Below are 23,816 nucleotides of genomic sequence, written 5' to 3'. Positions count from 1 at the left end.
GACAGTTGAAAATTAAACCTGTAATTGACCAATGAATTTTTAGATTACATGTATAATGTTTTTATAGATTTAGGGGGTACGCATGCAGTTTTCTTACATGGATATATTGCATAGTGATGAAGTCTGGGATTTTAGTGTACCCATTGCCCAAATAGTGTACATTGTCCCCATTAAGTAATTTATCATTCCTTACCCCACACCCTTCCAAGTTTCTAATGTCTATTATTCCCCTCTCTATGTCCATGTATACACATTATTTACCTCCCACTTATAAATGAGAGTATGTGGTATGTGACTTTCTCTTTGAATTATTTCAATTAAGATAATGGCCTCCAGTTCAATTCATGTTGCTGCAAAAGATATGATTTCATTCTTTTTTAGGGCTGAGTAGTATTCTGTGGCATGTGTATATATGTCTGTGTATATAAACCACATTTTAGTCATCCATTAATGGACACTTAGGCTGATTCTATATCTTTGCCATTGTGAATAGTGCTGTGATAAACATGCAAATGCAGGTATACTTTTGATATATTGATTTATTTTCCTTTGGACAGACATCTAGTAGTGGGACTGCTGGGTCAAATGGTAATTCTATTTTTAGTTCTTTGATAAATATACTGTTTTCCATAGGATTGTACTAATTTACATTCCCACCAGCAGCATACAAGTGTTCTCTCTTCTTCCCATTCTCACCAACATCTGTTGTTTTCTGACTTTTTAATAATAGCCATTTTGACTGGTGTGAGATGGTATCTCACTGTGGTTTTAATTTGCATTTCTCTGATGATTAGTGATGTTGAACATTTTTTCATGTTTGTTGGCTGCTTGTATGTCTTCTTTTGAAAAACGTTTCTTCATGTCCTTTACCCACTTTTAAAAGGAGTTACTGGTTTTTTTAAGTAGAATTATTTTAACACTATTAAATTTTATCTCATTATGTTTTGACCAACTTAGATCCTATCACAAACTTCCTGAACACCAAATGAGATAAAATGGGTAAAAGTACATGTATAGGTACATGCTTTCCAAAGAAAGGAGATCAAACTTTTACTTTCTTCAACTTCTTTCATAGTTCTTAATAAAAATAATAAAGAGGATAACCCAATGAATAAAAACGGCGGCACCTAACTACAGACGTCTCTTTAGCTTGATAGAGATATACTAATCTAGTTCCCTTATGTACAGTTCTTCAGCTATTAATCCATATTACCATACTGTCAACTAAATCAAATTTTATGATATATTATGAATCCACCTTTTACAAATCATGATATTGGATAACAGGATGGCCCTATTAAAAGAAGTAAATTAATTTTGCATTATTAGATCTTTGAGAACCCATACTGGCTTCTGGTGAACACTGCTTTCTTTCTAAGTGGTCAGAAATGATCTGCATAATAACACAATCTAGGATTTCACTAATTTCTTAAAAGGTAACATATAGAAAATATAAACGTTTCCTTCATTTTAAATTCAGGGTAACATTTACTCATCTTGAGTCTCTTGATGCTTTTCTTCTACACGTTATTTCAAATGTTACCAACAATAGGTCTTCAAAAACAAGTTAGTAGCCACCCCACCCTCTCTTCTTTCCTCTCCCAATGAGTATGACTTAATTATGGGTACTCACACTTTCAACACTGAAAATCAAAGCAACTAGCTATGGAACTTGATAGTTCTCCTTTCCTCATCTCCTGCATTCAGCTAGATCTATTCAAAATGGGAGTAGATCACTTTTCACATCTTGACTTCTCACAACTCCACTGCTATCACTCTAGTGCAAGCTGAAAGTCCTTCTCACTGCGCTACTGCAATGGTCTTTCCACCTATCTCCCTGTTCGAGTCTTATCCTCCAGGCTGTCTATTCTCCCCACAGTAGCCACAGTAAGCTTTGCAAAATGTTCATCTGACCAAGTCACTCTCTGACTTACAACTGGCTTCCCATCACACTTAAGATTAAAATCCAAGTGATCTTACTATGCCTTCCTTTCCACCCTAACGCCCCCACCAGCAGCAGCTCCTTTAACTACTCTAGCTTTCTTGCTGTTCCTGGAAGTTAAGAAGCTCAGTGTCTCTTCTGGGTTTTTGTCTGCCATTTTCTCTCCCCAGAGTCTCCCCACAGATCTTCACATGACTTGTTTCTCATCATTCAGGTCCCAGATGTCATCTCCTCAAGAACTTTCACTGATCTCATTGTCTAAATCAGTACCCCCAACCCTACCCTCACCCTGTTTTCTTTCTTTCATCTGATTAATCGCTATCTTCACCTATTATATATTTATTTATTTCCATCTCTACCCCTAGAACCCAAACTCTTTGAGAGCAGGGACTTTTGTTTTGTTCATTAGTATATTACTGACATTTATATTAATAATGGACACATAGTAAACACTCAAAAAATAATTTTTAAATGAATTGAATGAGTACCCCAAAGGAACACATCTAAGACTATAACTTATAATAATACATTTCTCCCTGTGGACACAGGGAGAAACATGTAGGACTGGGGACAGATTCGGCAAGTCTTCCCATCACACTGGGCTTTAGGGCCCCCACGTGAGAGCCTAGAGTCTTCATGTACTAACTACATCAATCAATAGACCAACAGTCCAGCCCAAACCCTCTGTTATCAAAGAACAGCAGCATATGAGAGGCTTCAATCTTGAGTGTGTGGGGGCATAAGTATTTTTTTCTTTTCTATCTCAACCACCACTCTCCCAATTATAATAAATGAATAAAGTAGATTGAAGCTAAGAAAAAATACAGTAAAATTAGAAGCTGGCAAAAAACAAACCCACTGCCTGGGGCAGCCTGGGGCTGATGGATGATGACAGCTAGCAGACAAATCCTGTTCCCCATTCTAAATTCTGTCTACTAAACAAATTAGCAAGCTCATCAATAACTGCACGGCATTTACCTTCTGCAGCAACAGCTGCTGCAAAATCATGCTGCTGACTTTTTGGGTTGTGGTCTTGCCATTGGGACACAATTACAGGCCAATCAGGGTCGGAGATAACAGAATGACAATCCAGTATGATAGAAAAGGGTTTTGCAAGGGCTTGGAGGATAATCAGCTTTAGGGTCATCTGTACTGAATCTACCACCCACCCCAAAATAAGTAGGTATCTGAATAATGAGATCTGTAAAATTGATTCTTGCATTAGAAATTTACTGTGAAAAACTTACAATAAAAACATTAAGTAACTAAGCAAAAAATTATGAAATAGATAATCTTTTATATGGATTATGCTTTAAGACATGGCTCTTGTCATGGAAACTAGTGCTTAATGTAGAAATTATTAAAATTTGGCAAAACTTTTCTATTCTTTAAAAAATTATGACACAATACTATCTTCCATTTGGGGATGAAAGAAAATTTGTTTCCCATCTTCAAAGAAGTGGGGAAATTTAAGACTACATATTACATATGCAATACAACACATACAATACATCTTTCTTCAAAAGTTTAAAAAAGAATAGCAAAAGAGAAAACACTAATTTTACATAGAATGGTTTGTATGCACACCTACATGAAGATAAAGATGGCAAAATATTCTTAAAATATCCTGCGTGGGGAAAAATAAAACCGTGAGTGGCTGAATAACACACAATAGCATTCAGAACAGAGACCTGACCACACTATTAATTAATTAGGGGAAAGGTGGCTGAAAGAAATCAGAAGAGACTGCCTGGGTCTATTTCAGGCATTTTTCTCATTAGAGCTCTGAAATACATCAGAGTGGGTTTTATCACACACAACACGGGAAGCCTGCATTTCTCTTGGGCTAATCATGCCCCATCATACTAAGAGGTCACAAAGCAGCAGGGCCATCCCATGAAAAGGCGATCTCATCCTCACCTGAGAAGGAAAAAGAAATTAATCAAGAACCCTACTGTAGCTGAGAGAAGCCAAGAAACAGCACAGAGAGGTGCCAGGTACATATTAGTTTCCCAAAAGTCTTCAGCAAATCCTACAGATTTCAGGAATCATTGCAGAGGCTGCTTCCCAAGACTGATCTGCAGGAGCCCCACCGCCACTGATGTTGCTATTCTTAGCTGACATTTGCTGACCTGACCATCCAGACCAAGCTGAAGGAGGAGCTGGCTGATGCCGGGGCTAGACATCAAGGTCTTTACCCTTTGAAGAGGTCTCACAGGACAGATGTGGTGATTTCCACCTCTTCTCTGCTCTAAGCATTGGGTATCTATCTTACTAAGGCACTTACCAAGTTGTGCAATTAATATTTGTACAAATATCCATATCTCTGATTGTGATGAAGTATGCTTAATTCTTTTGGGGGCACAGGTAGAACAATGCCTGAAAAAGTTGATCAGTGTTCAATAAGTGGCAAGTAAAAGGTTGTTTTTATGTTCACACTACCCTTAAGTTAAAATGAAGATGAAAACAAGACCAAAGGGCATCATTTCGAAAAATAAAAATTGTAGTTCAATTTGCTCCCAATCATGTTGTGTTATTCTTATTGGCTTTCGGCAGAAGCCTAACTTCTTTTATTTTTTTCAAATTACGATATGCCTTTTCACTACGTGGTAGGCTTCAAGAGGACAGAGACAATTTTCTTTCCCCTAACACAAAGCTTGATGATCTCACAGATTCTCAATAAATGACTGTTGATTAATGAGTATTCTACTATAGCCAGCCAGATATTAATGATTCTCCCATTTCCTTCCAACATTTATTATACATTTCTTAGAAAAAACAAACTTGTTTTAAATGATCAGTCCCTTTCTTCTTCCATGAATAAGAACTTTACCTAAAATGTCCTACCACAGGGATGAGAACTTCGCAATCACTCCCCTCAGGTACAGAGCCTGGAGAATAAGGATGGAGAACACAGATCTATTAAAAAAAAGAGCTACCATTTTGTCAGTAGCCCTAAGTCTTTGGAACCACAAATCAGTGTCTGGTATAAGCCTTCTAGAAGGCTCAACCAGGGGAAATTTTGAGAGAAGAGTTATTTTAGAAATGAGAGCATGAGTGGTGATTTGACAGAAATAATTGGCCAAAAAAATATATTCTTTCCCAATTGCTCTCTAATCTGTTGTGTGGCTGCAAGTATATGAGCAAGTTCCCTGTGCCTTACTTTCCTTACCTATGAAGCTGGTGGAAAACCCACTGAATTCTATTAACTGGCAATAATTCTAATAGGACTAAGTTTTTTTTTGTTGTTGTTGTTGTTGTTGTTGTTGTTGTTTTTGAGACGGAGTCTCGCTCTGTCGCCCAGGCTGGAGTGCAGTGGCGCGATCTCGGCTCACAGCAAGCTCCGCCTCCCGGGTTCACGCCATTCTCCTGCCTCAGCCTCCCGAGTAGCTGGGACTACAGGCGCCCGCTACCACGCCCGGCTAATTTTTTGTATTTTTAGTAGAGACGGGGTTTCACCGTGTTAGCCAGGATGGTCTCGATCTCCTGACCTCGTGATCCGCCCGCCTCGGCCTCCCAAAGTGCTGGGATTACAGGCGTGAGCCACCGCGCCCGGCCCTAAGTTTAACATGTCTACATTTTGTGATCCTCAAAATTCCCAGTGGGTGTAAACAAAATGAAAATATGCAATATAACATTCTCCTCATGGAAAGAAACCATCAATAAAGCATATCCAGGGTTGAGATCTGCCATAATATCTATGCTAGGGTGCTAGAAATAAATAACTTACATATGTTATTTCATGGACCCTGACAGGCTGGTGCCTTGTCACACCCCTGCTTCTAATCTTCCAGAAGTCTCTAGCTGAAAACTACTTTCAAACCAGGATTTCCTGGGTACTGCTAGCAGTGACATCAAAGCCATCAGTTCAAGGGTCACATCTTCTCTCCCACTCCCCTGACATCTCTGTCTGGCCTGCCCTCACAGAATGGAATGCCCTCTTTATCTCTAAGAAGTGCATGCTGCTATGAGAAGGAGGCTGGCAAGGGAGGTTATTGGTTGCAATTGTTTAAGAGAGTCTAATAATTGCAGCTAGGGATCCATCCTCTCGTGTCACATAAGTTGGAAAATGGGTCAGACATAATGCATTTGGTTAAGTGTCTAAACTGAAAAGGTACTATTTTATTTTAAATGGCATAGTCTTTACAAAGGCTTAGGTTACTGGTGCAATGCTCTCTCATTTTAAAACGTATCAGGGACATGCCCTCTGAGGGTCAGGCTTTCATTTGCTGATGTTAATTCTCAGCTGCCTGCTCCTCGTCCTTCATTGTACCCTGTGTCTTAGCTGGGCACGCTCCTGATTCCCTGCTATATCCAGACGGTCCATGTAAATAGTGTTTATGTTAAGGAAGTCATGTTCAGTGTGACTGGAGCACACAGAAACTGATGTTGTTGTCACTTTAGATTAAGCTCTTATTTTAGTAAAGGAGGCAATTGGAGCAGGCAGCTGAGTGGCCGAATGAAATATTCAGCTCATTTCATTTAGAGCTGCCCGGTTCCCATTGTTCATGCTGGCACGGCTGGTTAACCCTGTTGGTGCCGCATGGCAACAGCTTGCGCTAGCTCCTGCCAACTCCTGCCTCCACTCACAGGCTTCCTCCAGCTGACACTTTTTAAGTCGTCCATTGACACACGTAGAGTTAACCCAGTGAATCTTGTAGCACAAGTTAAACCCCTGGATGTGTCTTTGCAATCTCCTATTTTTGCACCCAAAATGGATGTGTTAAAAAAGCGTTAACTATGTGTGTAGAGTAGGCCTAAATCTCCAGGTACAGCTAGAAGATTGGTGAGCACCAAGATGCTTACAACAGAGTGTTTTTGTGGTGACTGCAAAAATGCAAAATGTGTCTGCCAGAGGGAGATGTTTGGCTTAATTCCTTGAAATATTTTAAGTATTGCTCTATAACAAGGAGTTGGTTAAAACACAAGTTGAGGGCCATGATCCCATAACAAACATGCTGAAGAATACTAATTACATTCATTTATGTTTGAAACTTACTATTCGTAAAGACTTACATATAGAGAGTTGTGTTAGTACTTTGCCACCTTCCTGGAAGTACCATCGCATCCTGCTCACTTTTGAGAATTTGAGGTGCGTGTTTAGAAACCCTCCAATCATTCTAACATGATCATCTAGTAATATCAGAAAAAGTCTTCTGACTTCCAAGGCTTGCTTTCATTCTTTTTCTTTTTTCCTTTCTTCCTCCCTTTTTTTTTCTTTTTTGACAAGTCAAACCAGAAAAGGTGATTGAGGGAAATGAAAAAGTAAATACTATTTCCATATATCAAATCCCTGGTTAAATGAAAGACTCGTGACAGTTTTTCGACCATCAGAAAATGCTTTGTAGCATAAGATCTTATCGCCTCAAGATCCTGAGAAAGTAGAAATTCTTCTTTACAATTTACAGATAGTATTTAATGTACATATAAATTACCAGTCATCACTGGACAATAATAACTATTTGTTATTATGAAGATGCACTCAACTCCAAACATAATAATAAGTACATGCCAGGCTAAAAGTGACCCTTACCTTTATGGTGTCTAAATATTTAGTAAGTATTTATTCTGTGGATATATGTGTATTGTAGAGGGGCCAAAGTTTGTACAGTTTTAGAAAGAGAAGACAAATTATAAATTTAACATGAAAATGAGTATTCATTTGCTATGAAATAAATCAACAAACTTTAAAATGTCAGGAAGGGTCCCAAACATCACAAATCCAGAAAAAAAATAGATTCATATTATCTCCCTGACCACAACTCTTTAATGCTTTTTCCCCTACAGTTATGAGTTGCATATTCTTTGCATCTTCATAAATATTATTGTTATTATTATTATTTTATTTATTTATTTTGAGACAGAGTCTCGCTGTGTCACCCAGGCTGGAGTGCAGTGGCACGATCTCGGCTCACTGCAAGCTCCGACTCCCGGGTTCACGCCATTCTCCTGCCTCAGCCTCCCAAGTAGCTGGGACTACAGGTGCCCGCCACCATGCCTGACTAATTTTTTTGTATTTTTAGTAGAGACGGGGTTTCACCATGTTAGCCAGGATGGTCTCTATCTCCTGACCTCACGATCCGCCCACCTCGGCCTCCCAAAGTGCTGGTATTACAGGTGTGAGCCACCACACCCGGCCAAATATTATTTTTTATAGAAAGAATAATCATTCATTCTTTCATCTGGAATATTTCATCAAAATTTGTTTTTAGGCCAGATGCAGTGGCTCACGCCTGTAATCCCAACCCTTTGGAAGGCCAAGGCGAGAGTATCACCTGAGCTGAGAGTTTGAGACAAGCCTGAGCAACATACCAAAATCCTCATCTCTAGGAAAATTTAAAAAACAACCAGGTGTGGTGTGTGCCTGTGGTCCCAGCTACTAGAGAGGCTGAGGTGGGAGGATCACTTGAGCCCAGGAGGCTGAGGCTACAGTGAGCCAGGTTTGCACCACTGCACTCCAGCCTGAAAGACAGAGTGAGAACCTGTCTCCCTCTAGAAAAACTGCTTTTATTTATCACTGAGATTCAGAAAACATGCAACTACACACACACAATGGTACTTGTGTTTCTATTACTGCTACAGGTTTGTGCCCTAAAAACAAAAGAATGTTGAGAAAAAGAAATCTATCAAAAAAGAAAAAAAGACGCATTAATAGTAGCATAAACTGCATTAGTCATTAAATTCCTGACAGGAGAGAACTTCTGTTTTGACTATGCATTGATAAACCCACATCCTCTGCTATCATTGCACATCTAATAACAGGAAGGGTTTTGCAGAGAGTAGCTTCTGTCTCCGTGTATTTCAAACCTAGTTTCACTCCCGCCACCCATGAGCATACATGAGATACCAGTGCTGTGGACACGTGCACTGGGTAACATGACCTCGGGCTCTACACCTGTGTGTCAGAATGCTCCAGGGAGTTGCCAAGTTGGACAATTATCAACAGCTTCACTATACATGGAAGTGTTTACAAACAACCAGAATAGAACCCACTTAATTTTAGACCACAGCAGCCCCAGTTTGATTCTCCCTTTGTTGGACCCCCACCAAAAATAGCCACGGTCTTTCCAATGCCACCCCAAAACATGACAGTAAAGGAAGGGCAGTCAAAGTCGAAGCACTGGTCTTACATGATTGCAGCTAAAATAGCTTTCTTTTCAAATTTTACAAAAAAAAAACAAACAATAAACATACGAGTTAGTGGGTGCAGCACACCAGCATGGCACATGTATACATATGTAACTAACCTGCACAATGTGCACATGTACCCTAAAACTTAAAGTATAATAAAAAAAAAACCAAAAAAATAAAAAATAAAAATAAAAAAAAGAAAAAAAAAAACAAAAAAAAAACAAACAAACAGAAAAACACGTGAGCATCTGAGCACACTGCCTACAGCGTCTCCCCATACCTGGGAAAGGACCCATAGGAGTGAAGGACCCTGAGGCTTAGTTTCTCCTCTGGTGAAACAACTGATTTCTTCTCTGGTTGAACAAACTTTAAAAAACCAATACATATCAGATATTTGTCAATAACTGTGATTATAAAGATATACTGAAGGAATTTTATTTCAAGACACAGGGAGTCCAGAAGATACTTAACAATAATTAATTTCATGAAAAATATAAAATAAAGAGTATTTACAGCAAATTCTGTTCTTGGAATTATAAAACCGTGAGTACAAATTTTCTAGAAGCACAAAGATCTTTCCATGTCTAAAGTATAATGAAAATGTGAAATTACACAAATGAATACATTGCCACATATTTCAGTAGCTAAAAAAACAATCGTTGAGAAGAATGCACATATAAGTCTGGTTATTTTGAATTGCCAGTAGCAGGAAGACTATGGAAGTATGCATTTGGAAGCTTTGCTTTCCAAAGAGCCATGGAAACATTAATAAATGCGGAAACAATTCCAAAATTTAATTTTGATGAGATTTTCTCTTGTGCTCCCAGCAACATACAAATTGTAATCTAATAACATATTATCTCTAAAATATATGTAAAACATATTTGTTGAACATATAGGTATAGTACATTTCTCCATTCAACATAATACCAAATCAAAATATTCTATGTACTGGTAGCGTAAGGAAAATTTGCTCTATTATCTACCATAAGGTTTTCATATTAAGCTCATTCTACTTTAATTATCTTTGATTATGCCTTAGAAAGATACCCATTAAAAGATAAAACATAAACTTTCAATCTGACCATTAGCATTAGGAAATCCAGTCCATAATTCAGCATATTCATGAAAGTAGCTAAAGTAACTCAAGTTTTAATAGACTTCTCAAGCCATTCATTAAGACTTTAGAGGAAAAATTGGTCTTAAATTTAGAAGTCAAATTTCAGTTGAAACTTTCAAGATAGATGGCACAATCTCTGAAGTGGGTGAAATAACCAAAATGCTAATTAGTTTTTAAATTTTTTCATAACCTTCCATTTTGTTTCTTTTCTTCCTTCTTTTCATTCTTGACACCCAAGTAACTGAGTGGCCTTGCCACAAGAAGCATTAGCAAATGAAATGATTTATAATAAATATTTCAAGACAACAAGTTTGTGAGGAGGGCGGGGGAAGAATTTCGACTTTTAGGAAAGTTGCTGAGCAACAGCAATGTTAAAGCAAAAGCACAAAGCCTGAAAAGTTAGCAGAAAAAGAAATTAATAGCCAGTACCAAGTCACAGTTGACTCAAAGTCAGCAACAGGGAACATTCAAAATTATTCCAATGCATGCATTAACAGATGAAATTTAGACCTACTAAGTCTGGTTTCTTGTTTCTCTTCCCGAGTCTCCTTATCTAAATAGACAAAATGCTTCAGTGTAATAGTCCTGCTGCCTCAGGTAGACTCCCAAATTCCATTAGCAATGCAGAATAACCACCCCCTCCATGCTCCACACACACACTTTGCTGAGTTTGCAAACTGTAGATACCAAATAGGTTCAAATAAGGTATGTGACAGAACTGAAACACTATCAAACAAAATATGTTAACAAAGTCTAATAGGCAAATGACTTTATAAATGTCAGTGTCTAAAATAAGTGTTGGCACAGTATGGCCTGTGGTCCAAATCTGGCTCACTCCTGTGAAATAGAAATGGAGATTTTAACAGATGACCACTTACAATCAATTTGGTGACAAAGACATTAACTTTGAACTCCCAATTAAGAAAAATGTCCTCTCTCCAAAACCTGACTCATAGTGTAAAAAATGCACTTTGTTGGCCAGGCACGGCGGCTCATGCTTGTAATCCCAGCACTTTGGGAGGCTGAGGCGGGCAGATCATGAGGTCAGGAGTTCAAGACCAACCTGGCCAACAAGGTGAAACCCTATCTCTAATATAAATACAAAAATTACCCGGTCCTGGTGGCGTGTGCCTGTAGTCCCAGCTACTCAGGAGGCTGAGGCAGGAGAATTGCTTCAACCTGGGAGGCAGAGGTTGCAGTGAGCCGAGATCGTGCCACTGCACTCCAGCCTGGGTGACAGAGCAAGACTCCATCTCAGGAAAAAAAAAAAAAAGTTATTTTTTGTTATTACTATTATATTTTGAACTATGTCCATTAAAAATTTGTACTGGCCAGGTTTGGTGGCTCGCACCTGTAATCCCAGAGCTTTGGGAGGTCAAGGCAGGAGGATCACTCGAGGCCAGGAGTTTGAAATCAGCCTGGGCAACATAGCGAGACCTCGTCTCTACAAAACATTAAAAAATTAACCTTGCATGGTGGCATATGCCTGTAGTCCCTGCTACTGGGGAGACTGAGGCAAGAGGATGAATTCTGCCCAGGAGTTGGAAGATGCAGTGGCACAATTGAGCCACTTCGCTCCAGCCTGGATGACAGAGCCAGACCCTATCTTTAAAAAAAAAAAAAAAAAAAAAAAAAGTGCAAAATATTTTTTTCACTTAAAGTACTTACATAATATCCTCAGTTTTGCCTCCTAGCCTACAAAGCCTAAAATATTTACTCTCTAGCCCTTTTCAAATAAAGTTTGCCAACAGCTGGTCTAAATCTGATCTGCAAAACTGTTTTAGCCTCACCTATTTCTAGCTTTTATGATCTATGCATGTATGTATGTATTTAGAATGTATAACATAACTACTCACATAAAGGATTTACACCTACCTCCTAATGCTCCCTAAATCACTACCAGGAAAAGACTACAATAACCACCCCCTGAAAATAGATGCCTGGAGAGAGTTCACAATAATGGATGGTATTTATCTCACTTCAGAGTAAAATGAGAAGGAGGTGCCATTTTTACCCAGTAATTTCGCTTGAAAAAATTAAAATTATAATGCCCAATGTTAGTGGGAGTATGGACAAGAAAATCCATTTCTACATTAACTGCAGCAGTGTTAAATAGCACAATTTACCTGGAAAGCAATTTGGTAATAGATAACAAAATCCATTAAAATATTTACACACTTTGACATAGTAAATCTACCTCTGTAAATCCAGAAATATGAAAACACACACATAAAGATGTTCCATAAAATATTATTTACAATAGTGACCTGTCCCTACCACTTTTTTCCCCCATTAATGGTCTTAAGAGAAATATTGGTACAATCCTGTTCCTCACACCAACATAGCCATTAATTCCTCCGCCTGCATCTTTTGTATCTTTTTCTTCTTCATCTCTGCAGCTACTCTCCTGTTTTAAGAACCTGTCATGTCTCTTCTGGATACCACCTTGGGACTGGATCTGCATTTAGGAGGTTCTAAAGCTTATACAATTTGGGGGCCCTTTTAAAGAGAAAGAATGCAAAATTGTGAATGCAAAATGTATGTGGGCACTTTGATGTCACCTAACATTAATGGAAACATAACAGAGGGGTAGCAGTATAAAAAAAGAAAGCCTGAGTTTTTAACTGGTTGAACTTAGAAATTTGTACTTTTGCAACATTTATTAAAACATATGGCTGCAGAAACACAATTTAGGGTCCCTACTAAAATACTGCTAGGAACCCATGCAAGCTTCGTTTATTTAAGCTTTATTTCAGCTTCTTGGTTTATCTGGCTCCGTATCAATCTCTTAGTTCCTAAAGCTTGTAACTTCTAATCCGTCTATCCAATCATAATGCTGAAGGTTAATTTTTCTAAAATGATATTCTAAACATACTCTTCCCCTACATGAAAATCTTTCTTGCCAATAGGATAACAGGCACAAATCTTCCCATGATATCACTCCCACCTACTCCAATCCCATTCTCTGTTATTCAAGACATGCTACGTTATTTACAGTTCCTTGTAATATTATACCTGAGCATCTCATAACTGAGCAGATGTTCTTTCTTCCCTGGAACTGAAATTATTTCCTCCTCTTTTCTGGCTAAAGCATTTCTGAGCAACTTTCTATTTCAACTTACCTTGTGAAGCTTTCCCAGAGCTGACAATAAAGTTGATAGCAACCTCTTTGGCCACTCTCCCTAAGTATTGCACTTATTCCCTATTATAAAGACTCATTCACTGTGTGTTTCCCCTGATAAATCAAAAGCTCCTTAAGGACGGAAACCTTGTCTTAACTATGTTTATTCCCTAAGTGCTTGCACTGAGTAGGTGCTCAGTAATGCTCAGTTGAATGAATAAACAAAAAAGGAGGAGAAGCAAATATACCAAAAAGCTAGTTTTGTTGCTTTCAGTTCTTACACTGTGAGTATTTTTTTACTCTTATTTTAAAATATTAGTGTGCAGCTGTATTTGTTTTACAATGCGAAATTCAATTTACAATAAAATATTTCTTTGAGCCTGACTCTAATTTTCATTAGCTCTCCTACCCAATTCTCTTAAAACCCTGCACACCTGTGCCAAGCTTATTTACATGGCCAACAGTCTACTTTACTTAAAATCACGGTTAGATCCCTGTACACAATTAGCTAAATAAATATCATTAGTGCAGCTTCATTAAAGTGTATTTTTCTTAAGCATTTCTCAATACACATATTTCTCAGTAAGTAAGCACCTATTAGAATTTTGGCAAGAAAAATCTTATCATGGACTTGTTTCTGTAGATATATACTTCAGGTCTTAACTGAAAGGAATAATAAAAGAATTTTGCCATCTGGAATAAAATAGTGACAAATACTACAAGACCCAAATTATGTTCATATACATAAAGCCATGTTTCCAAATCACTATAATAATTCCTATCTCCCACCTAGGAGGCACTAAAGAATTGTTTTTAAGAGGAAAATATCAAAACAATCCGATAATTCTCCTAAATATAATCCCCATTGAAGTTGAACATATTTTATCCTTTTTTAGCTAAGCTATCATTATCATTATCCAGTAAATGCCTGCAGGAACTTTATAGCTAACAGTTTACCCTTTTCCTTTTGCATGATTTAAATATGTTGTTTTATTACACATTGTTTAAATATGCCCTACGTGAAGCCAACCACACACACACACAGCATATTTAGATAGGAATATAGGTCAAAAGCACCAAAAAAATGCAAACCACAAGTCATATGAATAACACCACCAAACTCAAGTTGACACTATTTTAGTAGCTTCAGAAACATTTGAACCCTGGCATAATTTATACCTTGAATTCAGGCAGAAATTCATTTTCTAGCCAATGGTATGATGGTGATAGATTGGACCTCTCTACAGACAGGTGCCATTTCCCCTTTGTGCAAGGCTTGCTGTTCTGAGTTCATGTGATGGCACCACCTGATGTCTAAGAGCTTTTTCCTAGATGGGTCCATACTTCTGCTAGCCTGGTTTGATTGTTTAAAAGAAAGCCAGCATTCTTCTTGTTGCATAATCCTGCGTGTAAGAGCTGAGATGAAGTGTAGGATAGCAGAAAGAATGCGAGCTACAGAGTCACACAGTCATGGAGAGGAATTGCATGGGAACTTCAAGGTCTGTGCGACTTTGAAGTAATTGAGCTCCTCTGAACCCTGGTGTTATGGGTTGCATTGCCCCTTCCCCCCAAATTCATATGTTGAAGCCCTAACCCCAGGATCTCAGAATGTGACCTTATTTGGAAATATGGTCTTTGTGGATGTAATTAGTTAAGATGAGGTCATTCTTGTGGGCCTTAATCCAGTATAACTGGTGTCCTTATAAAAAGGGGAAATTTGGACATAGAGACAAATGTGCATAGGGGAAAAATAATATAAAGAGCTACAGAAAGAAGACAGCCGTCTACGAGCCAAAAAAGAAGGGCTCAGAACAGATTCTTCGCCTGCAGCCGTCAGAAGGAACCTACCCTTCTGTCAGCCTTGATTTCTGACTTCTATCCTCTGGAACTGTGGGACGATCAATTTCTGTTGTTTGTCACCCTGTTTGTGGTACTTTACTATGGAAGCCCTAGCAAACTAACATATCTGTTTTCCTCAAATGTCAAATCCTTAATATAAATTATGGGGTGCCATTTTTAGGATTAAAAATCACATGGTAAGTTCCAGAAAGAAGGCAGGCAATATATTTTATCATGGGGGGTATACTATTTGAAGTATTTTATCTCATTTCCTTGAATCTTGCTTCTTTCTCCCGTCAGCCAAGTAGCTATACTCTTCACTCATGGCGTTAGAAAACTGTTGGCAAGGAAGGGAAAACAGGGCACTGAGGGGGTGTCAGTTAATAAATTGTGAGGTTCGAAAGCCTAATGCCCCCTAGGAAACTGGAATGATTCCCGCCCATAGAAAACAGGATCAGAAGAGACCTTCCTACATATAAAATAAGCTAAGGGCAGATGTAAACCCCTTTGAGTGCAAAATAAGGTAGTTAAGGCATGTGTGCACATCAGCGGATCCAGGAGCAAGATGCAAGTGGCTAGTTTCATCCTATTCCCCTGCCACCCTGATCCCAGGCCTCGCTGCCTCGACTCTCCCTAATGGGAGCAGAATGACAGATCGGGAGATTCAACTGAGGTACTTTCCTGAAACAAGTATGAAATTTCAATGTAAATGACCAGGTCAAAATCCAGATTTTAAAAGAAATTCAGAACTATGGATGGCTCTAAAACCTAACAGGAAGTTATAAAGGATCAACAGAAGGGAGAGGAGGGGAAGAGGCTTTAAGAGGCTATTGGATAGAGCTGCTGCTGATGCCAAGTCCCATCTTTCCCCGAGAGAGAGACAGAAAGGGCTACCTTTTCCATAGGTCTTTAGAGAGGCTTCAGAGGAAACCTTTAGTGGGCCTGTATGTATCCCCTGGAGTTTGAGAGACCCCATGGACTGCAGCCTGGCTCCCACCCTGAAAATCCAGAGGACAAGAGAGCTGGGCTAGGAGCAGCTCTGCAATCTGAGAAGTGCCCGCAGCCTCTCCCGCCCATGAAGGTTCATAAGAGGCATGTTTTCCTAGAGCAGGTGTGGGCCAGGTGTGAGAGAGCCAGCCTGAAGCCCAAGAGGATCAACGGCGGTATTCACGAGACACCAAATCAGAGGCCAGAGGGAACAGACTATCTGAAACCAGGTGCTGAGTGGGGAGTAGGGCGCTGAAGGAGAAGCCCTGCCCAAGTCAGAAGAATTGAAGCTGCATGGGTCCATCGGAGGGGCCATGAAAGTCTCCCAAAAGTGATCAACTGAGAGTCAGTGTTAAGCAGCTTCCTGGCCCAGAAAACACAAAGCCAGCTTAATATAACATCCGTTCAAGTGAGAAAAATCCCTGAGCTACTTTTCCCCTCTTCTTTCCCGTGCCCCAACCCCTGAGAGTTCAGCAACAGCAACTAGGAAGTGGGATAGGAGGTGACAGGTGAAGAGAGGAAAAAATGACAGACCTTTTCCCTCTGCAGTAGTCCAACTCAAAACTGGGCCCCAGATGGGGGAGGGTAGATCTTCTGATATTAAATTAACTTTGAAGCTATGATTATGATTTGATATTGGACATAAACATTTCTGAATGTAGATTATTTCTGTAACTTAAAATGTCCAGAGGACTTTTTTTTTTAAATCTAAGAGTGAACTTGTAAAGTATGGAGTCTGCCTGAGACCTAAATTTCACCCGAAGCAAGGGAATACCTGCCACCCTTCTCCAATGCATTTCAAAGAAACAGAAGGAGATGAAAAATAAATTGTGTTTTGATTGATTTCCTAAGTTGTGTTTGTTCAAAATACGATTAAAGAAAGAAACCCCAAATATGTTGGGGGAGACAGGGGTGATGGGCAAAAGAGTTTCTTTCTTGGGTATAGTATGAACTTCAGAAACAGCCTGGTGGTACATCCAGGACTTAAGCGGCCTTGCAAAGGATCTCGTGCCATAGCATAACACAGGAGCTGCTGAACAAGAGTGGCAATGCAAAAAAAAAAAAATGGTGGGGGAGCTTTTTAATCCCAAGAGTTTCCTCTGGGCCTGCAGCAGTGATAGCATGCCCCTATGTGCCCAAGAAGTATCTAGAAGAAACTAAGAGAAGGAGAACAGAAGATCCTCGAAGATAGATGGAGGTGTGCCTCGGCAGCAGTCCACAAGTACTGACAAGAGATGGTAAGACAGACATGACTAATGGAGAGATGACAGCCAAAGAACTGGGATCCACCCCCTCGAGAACTTGGTATCTCATGGCCTTATCCAGAACTTCAGTGCAACCTCAGGCTGCTGATATGGTTAAGCAGAGGGTCCGAACAGCATTTAATTTTAGGTTAGCTATGGAAGAATAAAGAAAGTTACATTTCTTGCACCCACAGACAAGAGACCCACCTGCCACATTTGGGGAGGCTTGTCCAAAACTTCTGAGGATCCTCCTGAAGTATGGCTCTACACCTTGGACCGGTTAAAAAGCCTAGAAGAGAATTAGAGCCCAGTCATTTATAGGCAGATTCATAATGTACGGAGATGGGGTTGACTGTCTGAAGTCTCAGCTATTTTAAGAAATATCACTGGATTGCAATAAGCTGAGTGTGACAGAATACAGTATATATACTACTATAGAAGCCTTAAAATCTTAAAATTCCAACCAGACAGAGTGATCAGCAGAAGGAATGGAAATAGAGTGAATTTGCCTGTTTCATTTACTTTTGAAATAAAATGCTCCAAATCCAAGAACAACGTATAGAAAAGAGGAAACGTAGTAGGGAATTTTGAGGTTTCTATCCAAGACTTGGAATTTTTTAAAGCATCCAATCTGTTTCTGATGAGAGAAGAAAAATAAACCCAGGTTAGGGAATCACTCATGACAGGAATGGTACTGTAGACAGACTGTTCAAAGAAAAACCTTTCTGATAAGGTGACATTTGAGCAGAGATCTCGATGAAGTGAATGAGCAGGCCAGAGAAAGGAATGTTCCAGACGAGGAAATGGCAAGTACAAAGGCCTTGTGGTGAGAGCTTGCTAAGCGTGTCCAGGAACAGCAAAAAAGGCTCTGCGACTGCCATATGATTAGCTGAGGGCAGAAAGAGGGGACATGAAGCTTTCCCATGGAAAGCGCCAAAAGACACTTTCAGATTTTAATCTAGAAGACTTTACAGAAAATGTTGTGTTTAATTAAACATTGTAGTTTAAAATAATTGTAGATCCACATGCAGTTACAAAAAAACACAGAAAGATCCTGGGTAGCCTTTACCCAGTTTCCCTCATTGGTAACAGCTTGCAGAACTATACTACATTGTCACAACCACGATACTGACATTGACAGAGTCAAGATACAGAACATTTCCATCACCACAAAAATCCCTCAGGTTGCCTTTTTATAGCCACACTTGTTTCCGCTCCACCCCACCCTCCTTAACCCCTGGAAACCACTGATCTATTTTCAGTTTCTATAATTTCTTCACTTCAAAAGTATTATATAAATGAAATCATACACTCAACAGAACTTTCTAAAGATTCATCCAGGTTCACATATGTATCAATAGTTTATTTTTGTTGCTGAATAGTGTTCTATGGTATGGATTGTTTAATCATTTATTGAAGGATGCTGAGTTGTTTCAAGTTTGAGATTAATTCACACCGATTAATAATTTGGAATGGCAATTATTAAAAAGTCAGGAAACAACAGATGCTGGTGAGGCTGTTGAGAAATAGGAACGCTTTTACACTGCTGGTGGGAATGTAAATTAATTCAACCATTGTGGAAGACAGCATGGTGATTCCTCGAGAATCTAGAACCAGAAATATCATTTGACCCAGCAATCCCATTACTGGGTATATACCCCCAAAATATAAATCATTCTACTATAAAGACACATGCACACGAATGTTTGTTGCAGCACTATTTACAATAGCAAAGACAGGGAACCAACCCAAATGCCCATCAATGATAGATTGGATAAAGAAAATATGGCACATATACATCATGGAATACTATGCAGCCATAAAAAGAAATGAGATAATGTCCTTTGCAGGGGCATGGATGAAGCTGAAAGCCATCATCCTTAGCAAACTAACACAGGAACAGAAAACCATACACCACACACCACATGTTCTCACTCACAAGTGGGAGTTGAACATTGAGAACACATGGACACAGAGAGGGGAACAACATACACCACCAGAGCCTGCTGTGGGGTGGGGAGTGAGGGGAGGGAACTTAGAGGACAGGTCAATAGGTGCAGCAAACCACCACGGCACACGTATACCTATGTAACAAACCTGCACGTTCTGCACATGTATCCCTTTTTTTTTTAGCAAAAATAATTTTTTTTAAAGTTTGAGATTATTATGAATAAAGTCATAAACATTTATATACAGGTTTTTGTGTGAAAATGTTTTCTTTTCTCTGAGATAAATGTGCAGGAGTGCATTGCTAGGTTATATACGGCAGATGAATGTTGTTTTTTCCTCCTCCAAATCTACCTGTTTTGCAGAATTTTACATCCCCACCAACAATGTCTGAATGAGCTAGTTTCTGTACATCCTTGTCAGCATTTGATATTGTCACTATGTTGTTTTTTTCTCCCCAAAATCTATCAAAATGTTTTGCAGAATTTTACATCCCCACCAAAAATGTCAGAATGAGCCAGTTTCTGTACATCCTTGTCAGTATTTGATACTGTCACTATCTTTTATTTTAGCCTTTCTGCACTTGTCATTGATTAATGATGTTGAACATCTTTTCATGTGCTTAGCTGCTATCTGTATATCTTCTCCCAAGAAATGTTTCTTCAGGTATTTTGCCCATTTTCTAATTGGATTTCTCTTTTTTACTATAGAGTTTTGAGAGTTTATATTCTTGACACTAGTACTTTGTCAGATATATGGTTTGCAAACACTTTTATTCCGATCTGTAGCTTGGTTTTTCGTCTGTAGCTTGGCTTTTCGTCCTTTCAATAGGATCTTTCACATAGCAATTTTTTTTTTTTTAAAACAGGGTCTCATTCTGTTGCCCAGGTTGGAATGCAGTTGTGCAATCAAGGCTCACTGCAGCCTCGACCTCCCAGACTCAGGTGATCCTCCCACCTCAGCCTCCCACATAGCTGGGACTACAGGCACATGCCACCATGTCTGGCTAATTTTTGTATTTTTTGTAGAGGAGGAGTTTTGCCATGTTGACCAGGCTGGTCTCCAACTCCTGAGTTCAATTGATCCGCCTGCCTCGGCCTCCCAAAGTTCTGGGATTGCCGGAGTGTGCCACAGTACCTGGCCTCAAATAGCAAAATTGTTCATTTTAATGAAGGTCAGTTTATCAACTTTTCCTCCAGCTTTTGGTATAAAATCTAAAAATGCTTTGTCCAGACCTAGTCCCTGAAGATTCTTTTTACCCCTAGAAGTAGTATAGTTTTGAGTTTTACATTTAAGTCTGTGGTCTATTTTGAGTTACTTTTTGCATAAGTTATAAGACGTGGGTCAAGGGTTTTTTTGTTTGTTTTCCCTATGAATGTCCAAATCGCTCCAAGAATGAACTGTTGAAAAGGCTGTTTTTTTCTGTTGAATTGCTTTTGCACTTTTGTCAAAAATTGGTCTGATATGTTGTGAGTCAATTTCTGGCTTCTCTGTTTTTTTCCTCCATTGATATAAGTGTCTATCCCTCTGCAAATATCACAGAGTGTTGATCACTACAGTTACATAATAAATTCTGGAACTGGGTAGATTATTCCCACTTTATTCTCCTATTTCAAAGTTCTTTTAGCTATTCTAATTCCTTTGCTTTTCAGCTGAAATTTCAATATAAATTTTTCTTCTCTGTATCTACAAAAAAAGCCTTGTTGAGATTTTGATAGTAATTGTGTTAAGCCTGTGTGTCAGTTTGAGGAGAACTGCCATCTTTGCCATGTTGAGTGTTCCAGTCCATGAACATGATATAGCTATTTATTTAGATCTTCCTTCAGCATTGTGTGGCTTGCAGCATACACATCCTTTAATGTGTTTTGTTAGATTTATACCTAGGTATTTCATTTTCTGAGTGACTGTAAATAGTATTGCATTTTAAATTTTGATGTTCAGCCATTCATTGCTAGTATTAATATATACAAATATAACTGACTTTCGTATGTTCATATCTTGCTACCTTGCTAAACTCAAATTAGTTTTGGGAGTTAGTTTTTCTTTTCTTCTTTTTTTTTTAATGTTCCATGAGATTTTCCACATAAACAATGACATCAAATGAAAAATAGGGACAGTTTTATTTTTGTCCTTTATAATCCATATGCTTTTAATTACAATTTTTTGCCTTTTTGCATTGGCCAGAAATTCTACCACTATGTTGAAGAAGGGTCATGAGAAGACATCCCTTGACCTTGTTCCTGATTTAAGAGGAAACACTCATGTCTTTCATCATTAAGTATAATGTTAGCTGTAGATGTTTTATAGATGCTCCATGTAAAGTTGAGAAAGTTTTCTATCTCAATTTTTCTGAGAGTTTTTCTCATAAATGTCTGTGGAATTTTGTCAGTGCACTTTTTGCATGAATTGATAGCACTGTGTGATGTTTCTTCTTTAGGTTGTTAGCATACTGAATTACACTGATGGTTTTTCATATACTGAGCCAGCCTTGAATCCCTTGAAATAAACTAGCCTTTGGTCATGATGTATAATATGGTTCTTTTTACATATTGTTGAATTCTATTTGCTAATATTTTGTTAATATTTTTTGTACCTGTATTTATGGGGGATATTGGTCTCATTTCTTTTTTTGTACTTTGTTTTAGTATCTGGGTAATACTACTTTCATAAAATGAATGGCTTTCTGGGGGAGATTGTTTAGGGCTGGTTTCAATCCCTCTTTAAATGTTTGGTAGAATTATCTAGTAAAACCATCTGAAGATTACTTTTTTTGAAAGTTTGTTAAGTTAGGGATTAAATTCCTTTAACTGTTGTAAGGCTATTAAAATTATCTATTTAATTATGGGTGAGTTGCAGCAGTTCATGTTTTTTGAGGATTGGATCCATCTAAGTTGTGAATTTATGTGTGTAGAGTTGTTTGTAGTAGTCCCATATTATCCTTTTGGTGTCTGCAGAGTGTGCAGTGATACATCCGTATCGATACGATCGATAAATCGTATCGATTACTGATATCGATAACTTGTGTTTTTTCTGTTTTTATTCTGTTAGTCTTACTAGAAATTTGTCAATTTCACTGATCTTTTAAAGTAACCTGAATTTTTTCATGGATTATTTTTCTGTTTTCAATTTTATTGACTTTTGTTCTTAATATTATTTCCTTCCTTCTGCTTGCTTTGGATACTTACAGCTCTTCTTTAGGTTCTTGAACTATGAACTTAGATTACTGATTTGAGACTTTTCCTCTTTTCTAATGTACGTGTGTGGTGTGCCATAAACTTCCCTCTCAAAATTGCTTTAGCTGTGATCCACAAAGTTTTACGTGTTCTATTTTTATTGTCATTCAGTTCAATATATTTATGTCCCTTGAGACTTCCTTTGTTACCCATGGATTATTTACAATGTATATTTCTCAGTTTCCAAGGGTTCAGAAATTTTCCTGTTCTCTTTCTGTTATTGATTTCTAATTTGATTCCATGGTGGTCAAAAAATATATCCCATATGATTTGTTCTTTTAAATTTATTGAGATTTGTTTCCTGGCCCAGGATATGATCTCTCTTGGAATATGTTCCACGGACACATGAAAAGAATGTGTGTGCTGCTGCTGCTGGGTTTCCATTAGATTTTCTTTTTCTTTTTTTTTTTTTTTTTTTTTGAGAGGGAGTGCAGTGGCGCCATCTCGGCTCACTGCGAGCTCCGCCTCCTGGGTTCACACCATTCTCCTGCCTCAGCATCCCGAGTAGCTGGGACTACAGGTGCCCACCACCACGCCCGGCTAATTTTTTGTATTTTTAGTAGAGACAGGGTTTCACCGTGTTAGCCAGGATGGTCTCGATCTCCTGACCTCGTGATCCACCCACCTCGGCCTCCCAAAGTGCTGGGATTACAGGCTTGAGCCATCGCGCCCGGCCTCAGTTAGATTTTCTTGGTTACCAATGTTGAGGTTCCTCTATATCTTTGCTGATTATCTGTCTAGTTTTTTTTTACAAAGTGATTAAACTTGGGTGTTCAAATCTTCGAATAACATTGCGAGTTTGTCTATTTCTCTTTTCAATTTAATCAGTTTTGCTTCATGTATTTTGCAGCTCAGTTATTTAGTACATACACATTTAGAATTGTCATGTCTTTTTGGTGGAGCAATGTCTTAATAATTATATAATATCCCTCTCTGTCACTAGTAACTTTCCTTGCTCAAAAGAATATTATATCTGATATTAACATAGCAACTCCCACTTTCTTTGTATTAATGTCTGCATGATACATATTTTTCCATTGTTTTCTTTCAATCTGCCCACATTGTTACACAAGGCCACAGGTGAATCAGTGACGGGGCTGGGTTAGCAACAACTTCTGATGACAATGAACTACATAATGAGAAATAAAAATATTAACTTTTTATCTAAAGTGTGTCAACAGTCTGCTTTGAAATGCAGTTATGCCTCATTTCCTTAAGGAAGGCAAAATAAGAACATGGCAGATGGAATATT

The 23,816-nt window shown here is 38.5% G+C and overlaps 1 protein-coding gene across 11 annotated transcripts in view; it reads right to left on the bottom strand.

Moving 5' to 3' along the window:
• The window catches only part of SOX5 (SRY-box transcription factor 5), a 1,033,373-nt gene that overhangs the window by 854,672 nt on the left and 154,885 nt on the right, over positions 1–23,816 (bottom strand). For 8 of the 11 annotated variants that reach the window (XM_054664454.2, XM_063785861.1, XM_063785863.1 and 5 more), the window contains exon 2: positions 17,592–17,673. The exons of the other annotated variants lie outside the window; for them this stretch is intronic. The gene's annotated coding sequence lies outside the window, so the exon portion shown is untranslated. The remainder of the gene's footprint in view (positions 1–17,591; positions 17,674–23,816) is intronic. 11 annotated transcript variants of the gene reach the window in all.

Source organism: Pan troglodytes, chromosome 10 (genome assembly GCF_028858775.2).
Source record: "Pan troglodytes isolate AG18354 chromosome 10, NHGRI_mPanTro3-v2.0_pri, whole genome shotgun sequence".
Classification (NCBI taxonomy): domain Eukaryota; kingdom Metazoa; phylum Chordata; class Mammalia; order Primates; family Hominidae; genus Pan; species Pan troglodytes.
This window is presented reverse-complemented; position numbering and strand designations above follow the sequence as displayed.